General features: G+C 33.6%; 1 pseudogene; it reads left to right on the top strand.

Annotated features, from left to right (window-relative positions):
* The first annotated feature begins 57 nt into the window (after positions 1-57).
* LOC141447320 (triafestin-2-like) lies at positions 58-9,442 on the top strand (annotated as a pseudogene).
* Positions 9,443-9,560: the final 118 nt, after the last annotated feature.

Genomic DNA, 9,560 nt, shown 5'->3' with positions numbered 1-9,560 from the left:
TTATTGGTTTCATGCAAAAAAGATATAGGGTATCAGAGATATCTAAACGTAAAAAATCATTACAAAGTGGAAACCATCATTCATGATTGTAGTTGCATCAAGATTGGCAGATTGGCGCACACAGAAATTTTAGAGAGTAGTGGGAGTGACAAGTATAAGTTATACTGGTCCTAACGAGTGAATTAACAGTAAATTCGGCATTTTACCATGGAGAAGTAAGTAATAAAGATTTTATTTTTCGCGTCTTATTTACGAATCTAACTGAACTCTTGAACGTTTTAATCTTCACTGGCGACTCAAGAAAGAAAGGCTTACCACTTTTGTTTGGATCGTTTTTCGAAAAATTGATTTTATGAGGGTTTACAGCTGAAACGTTTTTCTCTAATAGGGCCACTTTTTGTATTTAATAATCTTTCTAAAAACTGTTTCTTTGAGTCAATTCTGGCTCCATATTCGCCCCACCCAGCGCATGGCCCTGCCTGGAAGGCTACATTCTCATTGGAACACAAACACTGATCTGCAAAATACCTATATGCCCTCTTGATTTTCTTCTAAATATTATGAACTAATTTATTTAGAAGTACTTACTTAGTACACCTTGCGGTGTAGAGGTCTTCACCTCCTTATCCGCTATACTCCTCAAGAACTGTGGAGAGATTAATCCACCGTTAGTGTAATGGAGGGTCTCTACACTTGCCCTGAGCACATTCAAAATTTTGTAGGCAGTTAAACTCCTACTTCCTGAGACGGTCTGATGGCCTGACCCATTCAGGTTAGTATTCACTGTTGACGAATTAGATTACGCCGGGGGCACCAAGAGCAGGCGATCCACTTCACCCCTTGTTCAGAAGTATGGCCACTATTTCCATTTTTTCTACGAGAAAATAATGCGCTTGAAAAACTACTGGAATAATGATAAAATGTGATAAATAGTTGTAGTAATTAAAGAAGTTTATAAAACCTCTATAGTAAGTAGCATCATTTCATTTCTTATCAAAATGTTTCAATTGATCGTTATTTAATGTCATGGATTGGGTCTTAGAAAAGGACCAAACTGAAAGATGGTCTGAGAGAACCTTAATGCTTTCATTTATATTACATTATTTTTACAGATTTGGAGTAGTGATATTTTTGGGACTGGTTGCTCAGGGACCACTTCAGATATCTTCTTACCTTGATCAATGTAAAAGCGTGCAAGAAAAGTCAGGCTTTAATAGGCAACAGGTACCTCCACTAATCTATCAATAATAATAATAATATTTTTTAAAAAAAGGTGTTCACAAATATTAATGAGTTTGGCTATTATTAAATCTAAAAATTTGGTTAATTTCTTTAAATTTTAAGCTTTTAAGTACAACAATTTAAACAAAGTTGAGGTGATAACTCACAATTAGCATTTTTGGAGAAAACATTAAAAGCGTAATCTTTTCCATTTACTACATGGTAGAATATCAGTGGACGTACAGGAATTTTATTGACAAATCAATACTTAGTAACATGAAGTGCTTAATAAATTGAGTAGAAAGTAAAAAAAACACTTCACTTTTTTAGATTTGAAGTAACTAACATTATTAACATACTTAGCTGTAAATAATTTTGAAGAAGATAATCTCAGCATAGTTTCCTTAAGATTGATTAAACTAAAATTCCCCAAATTCAACAATATTTAACAAAATCATTAACAACAACAAAGAGAAGATTTTTTCTTAATAAAGTATGTGGGTATAATGTCGAAAGGAGTTAAAGATTTAAAAATGATAATTACTCTTTAAATTAAATTAATATTTTAATTACATTATCATGGGTTAACAAATATTACTAATTTGTATTGTAAATCAATACAAATTACTTGTATTAACAAATATTACTAATTATATTGCTCGTATTTAATGTTGCTTTAATTCCAGGCGGTTAAGTTGTTGGATATTTTTTACAAAAAATACAATATAATTGGTATTTGATGAAAATGCGTGTAAGATAATAGACCTCACTATGAACACAATGAACAACGTTGATCAGTGTTCTATTCGTAAGCAGTTTTTCAAAAAATAAATTCTAATTTCTTTAGAAGGCAAAACTCTCAGCTGGCTTACCACTATTATTCTGTCGAAGTACTTAACTAACGTAAGGTACCGCTGAACGTGACTTTTAATATATTGTTTAATTTAATATAAATCGGTCACAGGATGATCCTGTTAATGTCTCACTGGTAAAAAAAAAAAAACCCTGTTTTTATTAATCAATTTCCTCCGTGTTGTAATAATAGAGAAGGATCCGGTTCCGTCCAGAGTCATTAATTATCAGTTTTAACTATTAATTCCCTTAATTGATAAACCCAATTATAAGTATTTTATATTAGAAGATACGTTACAGTATATCAATAACAACTTCTTCAAATAAATGGGGAATCTGTTTTCACACAATAACAAAATTTTGGTCACGTAGGGAAAGTTATTTGAGAAGCTGGAAGTACGAAAAAAAGGGGAAAACCAGGATTGCTTTCGATAGAGAGCGTTAGAAGCGGACTCTCTTATTTTGTACATAAGGTCATCTTTCTAATAATCAGCTGCTGTCACTGTCAATAATCTACATTATGAACACCGATACTCTTCTTTATTCACAGATTAGATCCTAAAACAAGCTGTAATTATACATGAATGCCAACTGTTAGCCAAACTTAAAAAACTTCAGCTTTAAAGTTCGATATAAGTTCGAACCCTCTTGCAAATAGAAATTCAATTCACTAAGTATTTTCTAATTTGACGCTACTAATTTTTAAATTTAATAGTTTTTCAGAGGAGATTGGTTTGTGACTCATGCTAATGATGGAACTGTGTCAACTCTGTGTCGCAAATATTCAATTTCCGAAAATTCAGATGACAAATTAATAGTTCAATATGGAACTAGGGGAAATAAGTAATTATTTCAGTTCGTTTAACATGAGTGATTTATATTTTTAATCCAAAAATTATGAGGAACAATACCATTATTCTACACTTTAATCTTAGCCAAAATGCTGAGAAGCGATTAATTTCTGCTCGAGGTTGTCTCCTTGTCATAAGATGTATTTTCTTTAGACAAATAAAGAAAAGAATACCATTATTCCAATCCCTCTTGCTTTGGTAAAAATGCGTTATGAAGATAAAACTGCGACTGTTAATAAAATTTGGTAATATATTTCTACTGGCAACAATTGCTTCTACAATAGTAATAACTACAATTTCTACTGTATTTAAAAAGAAAACACTGTCCGAAGGCCGGTTGTACAATAAAAAAAGCTTCGAGAGCTGATGACTTTTGATGTTAATGCTTTCTACGAATGTCGTAAATAAAAAATGTTGTACAGCTTAATCCAAAAATAATAAATGCATTCCTTGGAAACTAGCTCAAAAGAACTTCGTTCCTTCGAATAAGAAGGAACCTCTCGTTGACAAGAGATGGCCAATCCCTTGCCTTCTTACTACCTGAAATTCATGCAGAAGTTTTCGATTCTATTAATTTGTACCAACGACCTAATTTCTTTTAGTTTAATGTTCTTACTTCTTCACTGTCTTTCTTTTATAATATTCTTCTTATACATTGTAAAACGGTGGGATTTTTAGGGTTGATTTCTTCGATATTTTTTTTCGAGGAGGCTCGGTTGACTGTCTATTCCATCCTCTAAAAACAGAAATCCCATTGTGATCTGACACTAGATGAATGTCGTCCTCTATGCTCACCCAAGAAGGCTAGCACCAAATATAATTATCATTCATTTAAAACATTTATTTAAAAAAAATTTACACCCTCGAAGAGGTTTATTGGAGATTTTATTTGTTAACGTTGGTTGGCGTTAAATTTGATTTATAAGAATTATCTCAGTGATGGGTAAAAAAGAAAAATTGAAACTCCTTCTCTGTTTGGTTAGAAGATCACTTTGATTATAAGCGGAGAGATGATTTGTCCCCTCATATTTTTCGTTAAAGGATTGTTTAGTATAATATTGACTATTATACTGATTCTCTCGTCTCATTTAAATGAAATCGATAGGTTCAATGAAGGGTTAAACTTCACTTTGGTTAGCTCCAAGCGGATTACACAGTCAGTTAAGTTTTCAGTAACGATAAATGCATCATGCGCAATACGTGTTTTCTGGTTGACAATAATGTTATGATAAGAGAATAAAACTTCATAACGCAGGCTTCAATTGAATTACAGATAAGGGCTGTGAATATTTATTCTTGTTCTGATATTTACAAACATTATATAAAATTTGATTTGTGCTAACTGCACTTAAATTCTTTGTTTTTATAGGCACCAATACTTCTGCATGGAAAAGAATGCAAATAGCCAAGCTCCACATATCTTTTATTGCGTTGTAACACAAGGTAAGTAGACAACCAGTACGTCCCTAATGGTATTTCTAGAATAAAAGTAACAATAGCAAGGCTTTTCGTTTTGTTCGGCTCTATAAGAGCGTAATGCAGATCCTTGTTCAGAAGCTTCCTGGCTGTCCCTTTCTAGATTTTGTGATCGTAAGGACCTCAGATTTGAGTAGCAATTCCAGTATTCAAAAAGGAATTACTCATCATCAGTGAATGATTTGTACTCTTTTCTTTCAAGCCTGACTGGATATTTCTCTCTCATAACTCTAACAAATACCCATTTAGTTTTCCAACCGGGTTCTCTGTTGTCATACCATCTACTGGTTTTATTCCGCAACAAGATTACGCAGAAGGGAAGGGATTCGCTTAGTGGTTAGCATATACAGGATTCCATTGCAAATATTCTGGGTTCGAATCTAGCTGCTGGCCCCATAGATTTTCACTTCCTAGAGCTTCGCTATTGTTGTCTGTGAACGAGGGAACACTGTTTTCGAAGGGTGGCAGTGTCATTGGAGCTCCAATGACGTCAGATGTTTACGCACCTTAAATAAATAAAAAGAGATTATGCAGTGCTGTCTCCATGGACTTACCTTGCCTGTATGCGTATTGATTATTATATAATGTAATGGTTAAACCATAAATTTTTAAACGAAGTAGGACTTATAGCCCTTGGTTAAAAAAAAGAAAAAAAATCGTTCTGAAAACTATATCTTTTTATTAAAAAAAGAAGTTGACTCTAATTTCTGGCTGTATTTAGAATACAATCCGAGTACATTTACAAAGATAAGCAATAGTTTTTTATTTCAGGAGATCGCTGTGCAATAGTACAGGTATACGAAGTACAAAAGACAATACTTGAAACAGATGGAAAATCTGCTTTACTTTATAGATGTCTCAAGATGGCCGCACCGGAAGGGGACAAATATATAAGTGATAATAATTTTATTGTATTCTTTAAGTTATGATATAAATTGCATTTCCCTACCAATTTGGTCTTTTAAACAAAGAATGCACAATGACTAGAACATTACAAATTAAAAGCTCATTTAAAATCGCTCCCTAAGCAAAAAGTTACTAAAGCTCATGTTCTTGGACGTGCAAGAATTTAGCGTATCGAAATCCATACAGAAATTTTACAGATATGATGGAAGAGAAACAACCATCGCAAGGTATGTCTTAGATTTTAGACTTAAAGGCGAGACGAGACTCATACCCCACGGCACCGCAGCCACCAGAGGCTTATTGTGCCTTCCTTTAAGACTAGTAGATGAAACCTCCCTTTCTAAGAAGGTTGAGGGCTTCCCCTACCAGTTCCTTCTACACTATAATCTCCTTTGGTCTCAAGGTACCAAAGACATCGTAGCGCAGTCTCTCGATCGAATAACAGGTGAGATTGCGTTTCTTCCTCTTCCTGGCACAATCAGCGGATCGGTTCCGAGCTGATAAGCCCCCCCATCTTGTGCAGGTGCTTTCTGAACCTGCCGTGCCCCGCGAGAATAGGCCTGTAATCAAAGTAATCTGATTCTATATATCGATAATCTATCAGAGTAAGCCCAGAGTCACTTTGGTTTTTTGTTTGCACAACAATGGCATAATTATATTTCTGTGTTTGTCCCCAGGAAGCATCACCAAGTTCTTTTCATGTTTTCTCCAGATCCAATCTCTGAGAGCCGCACGCACCCCTAGTGATTCCCAGGACTGGTTCCGGGCCAAAGAAAGGAGTACTAGCTCCATTCCTGGCCAACAGATCAGCTATTTCATTCCACTCAATCCCCACATGGCCCGGCACCCATTCCAGTCGAACTTTATTGTGCCGAGCCAGTTGATCTAGGGCCTTTATTACATTCCCAGACCAGGGAAGAGGTAGTTCTGAAGGAAGAAAGGGCCTTCAGTGCAGCCTGACCGTCCGAAAAAATGCAAATCTCCCTACTTCTAAGATTCAATCGCAGATTTTTCCCAGCACAAGTTTTAATGGTAAAAACCTCGGCCTTAAAGACGGTGGCAGATCTCCCAAGAGTACTCTCAATGAGTATCTTAGGTTTAGCCCCACACACTCCTGCTCCGGTCCCTTTAAGCTATATCTTAAAGCTGGCTATACTTTACTTAAATATAAATTCAATTATACTATTTTATTGTGTAGTTAAGTACAAATTTAGTCTTTATCTTTCAGATGAACACCAATCGTTAATGTAATCGTAAACCCTAATATTTGTCCTCAATCCCTACTTTTACATTGATCTCTTAACCTGGATAGATAAAACAACCCTTTTAATTGGTAAATAAAAATAAACAATACACATCTTATAGAAAAACACAAAATCATGTTGGCATAGTGAAATAACATCAGCTACCAGTTGCCACGAATTAAAAAATATTTTCTTATTCGCTACTGCACTTGAAAAGTATTTATTTCCTAAAAATCAATCATTATTATGATTTACTGTTGTAATAAATATGCAAGATCATAGAATACAGATCAATTCACTTATTTAGACAACAAGTACTATATAATTAGGTGTAATATTCCCGTAATAAACATATATATTAGGATTCAGCTAAATGATGGTTACACCAATTATTTAATTTATGCCAATAAGTAGTTCCACATATTACCCTTGTATATGCCAAGCTTTCGACCTAGGGACTAGGTCATCTTTGAATTCAATGATTAAAAAAATAATTTACATCAATTATTTATTTACCAATATTATTTAATTATTAAGTACAGTTTTTTAATGCTCAAAAATTAGTTCACTAATACTTGTAAGAAACAATTTATATTCTAACTAAATTATTAAACTCCTAATATTTTAATGAAAATCTATTTTTGTAGCTCAAACATCCCTGCTTTTTTTCAGATACTTATCTGGTATTAAATCGAGATGCGGAAGGAGCAGTTTCTCAGGATGTAAAAAATGCATTATCAAAACATAATTTGGATTTAAATAAATTCGTTTCCAGGACAAGTTATACTTGTATACCGTAACTAACTACCTGAAATGTGAAAATGTAAAAGACAATCTTTTAAATAAATCAACACTTTGACGTTCTGGTGTGAAACATTCAGATTCTACTTACTTGTAACTATTAGTCTTCATCTTTTGGTAACCCTTGAATACTTGTATACCGTAACTAACTACCTGAAATGTGAAAATGTAAAAGACAATCTTTTAAATAAATCAACACTTTGACGTTCTGGTGTGAAACATTCAGATTCTACTTACTTGTAACTATTAGTCTTCATCTTTTGGTAACCCTTGAATACTTGTATACCGTAACTAACTACCTGAAATGTGAAAATGTAAAAGACAATCTTTTAAATAAATCAACACTTTGACGTTCTGGTGTGAAACATTCAGATTCTACTTACTTGTAACTATTAGTCTTCATCTTTTGGTAACCCTTGAATACTTCTTCTATTGCATAGTAAGCAAAACTTTTTTTTGGCCTGGCTAGGCTGCATACCACAGGTTTGAATTGATTTCTAGGATACTTTAAGTTTGCACGATTATAATCGAAGTCTAATTATTTTAATGAAGTAATAAGTGCATAAATAGCACACACACCCAATCACACCACTTAATACTTACGTGCACCTACATTACTACTTCTAACTCAGATCAGGGGATGAAAACACTCATTTCAAAACTCTAATGTTGAAAAGTCTCTCACAGCTGTAATCTATGTTTAGTATGTGCTTTGGACGTTCAGTTCGTAATCAGCGAAAAATGTTATTACAATGATTATATATTAGCTTAATTTGTCGGCAAACTAAATCGGTGGGCTCTTTTATAATTTGTGGTAAAAATAATTGTGATCGCTTTTATCTTGTGAAATTTGATTCGGTAGTACGCTTGTACTTCTTTTTTTTAGCTAGAGAAGCGCCCAGGGATTGAACTAAGTCATGGGGCATATTTGGATGCTGAGATTTCTCCTACCTTCAGCATGGACCTCTTTGAAGCTCAGCTTTTAGCAGAATTGTTAACGTAGTGTGCCTCTTATGCATACAGGAGATTTCTTATCTTACACAAAATTTACTTTCCAACAACTGCCCTTCCCTTGTGGTAAGGCGATTGTTGAAACGTTTTTATTTCTGTTCTTCCTTTTTCTCTTGATCTTGAGCCCCTAGGCTGAAGCCTAGTTAGCCTATAGGAAAATCCGGCCCTGCCCTTATACTTAACTTTTTAAACTGTAAATTTTTGTTAAGCAGATTTTATTTCGCAGTAAATATCTTTCAATATTTGTGATGTGAAATAAAAACGTATCCTTGATTGCATTAAAAAATATGGTTATTTTTGCAATGTAGATAGCATTTTGCACAATTAAAGTAAATAAAAATCAGATTATTACGTAGATACAGATATTACAATTGTTTCAATTTTCAGAAAATTTGAATATTGTGAATAAATTAATTTTCCTATATTTTCACAAGTGTTCAGGGACCAAAAAAATAAATACAAAATGCATTCTCGTCTAAGGAATTTGTAATTACTATTGTTAAAATGTATTTATTAAATCTATGTTTGGAAATACATAGTCAATATTGTTTTAGAGAATTACTTTATGAAGTTCAGCGAGTCTTAATCTAAAGTCAAGATCACTTCTAAAGCTCCTTCTCCAAAATAGATTCTTCTTCTTCTAAATTAAACTAACAAAGAACATCTTAATTAAATTCTGTAAAATTCGAAATCTAAGATTGTTGTTTTTAGAAGAGGATGTAGGCTTTCGTCCTGGGAAAGTTGGAGATTTGAGGATATGCCGATAGATCTTGTTAATTCTTATAATTACTTAGGGGGTTACTTTGACATCTCGCCTTTCCTTCCAAACGCACATTAAGGAGAGAGTCTGTATGGCTAAAATGGCCCTTAATACAGTCTGGTCAGTCCTTTTGCTCAGAGTATGGTTCCCTTGTCCCATAAGTTCCAACTTTTTAATACTGTCTTCAGATCTATCGCTTGTTACGCTGCTCAGGTTTGGGGGTTTGAGCAGTATGAGGTATTAGAGAAATTATTGCGTGTTTTTTACTAAGAAATTATATTCGCTGCCTTCAATTACTCCAAACTTCATGCTGTATCTTGAAACTGGTGTTGATTTGTTATTTACGTATTAAATAGTCTTAATTTCAGTTTCTCCTATAATAATGTGACATTGTGGAAGAATCAGTTTGCCATTCCGTCAGATAAAATAAAGATAGTT

Source organism: Rhodnius prolixus, unplaced genomic scaffold (genome assembly GCF_049639745.1).
Source record: "Rhodnius prolixus isolate KJV_2025 unplaced genomic scaffold, Rpr scaffold_7, whole genome shotgun sequence".
Lineage (NCBI taxonomy): Eukaryota > Metazoa > Arthropoda > Insecta > Hemiptera > Reduviidae > Rhodnius > Rhodnius prolixus.
Note: the sequence above shows the minus strand (reverse complement) of the source record. Positions and strands in the feature narration are given on the sequence as shown.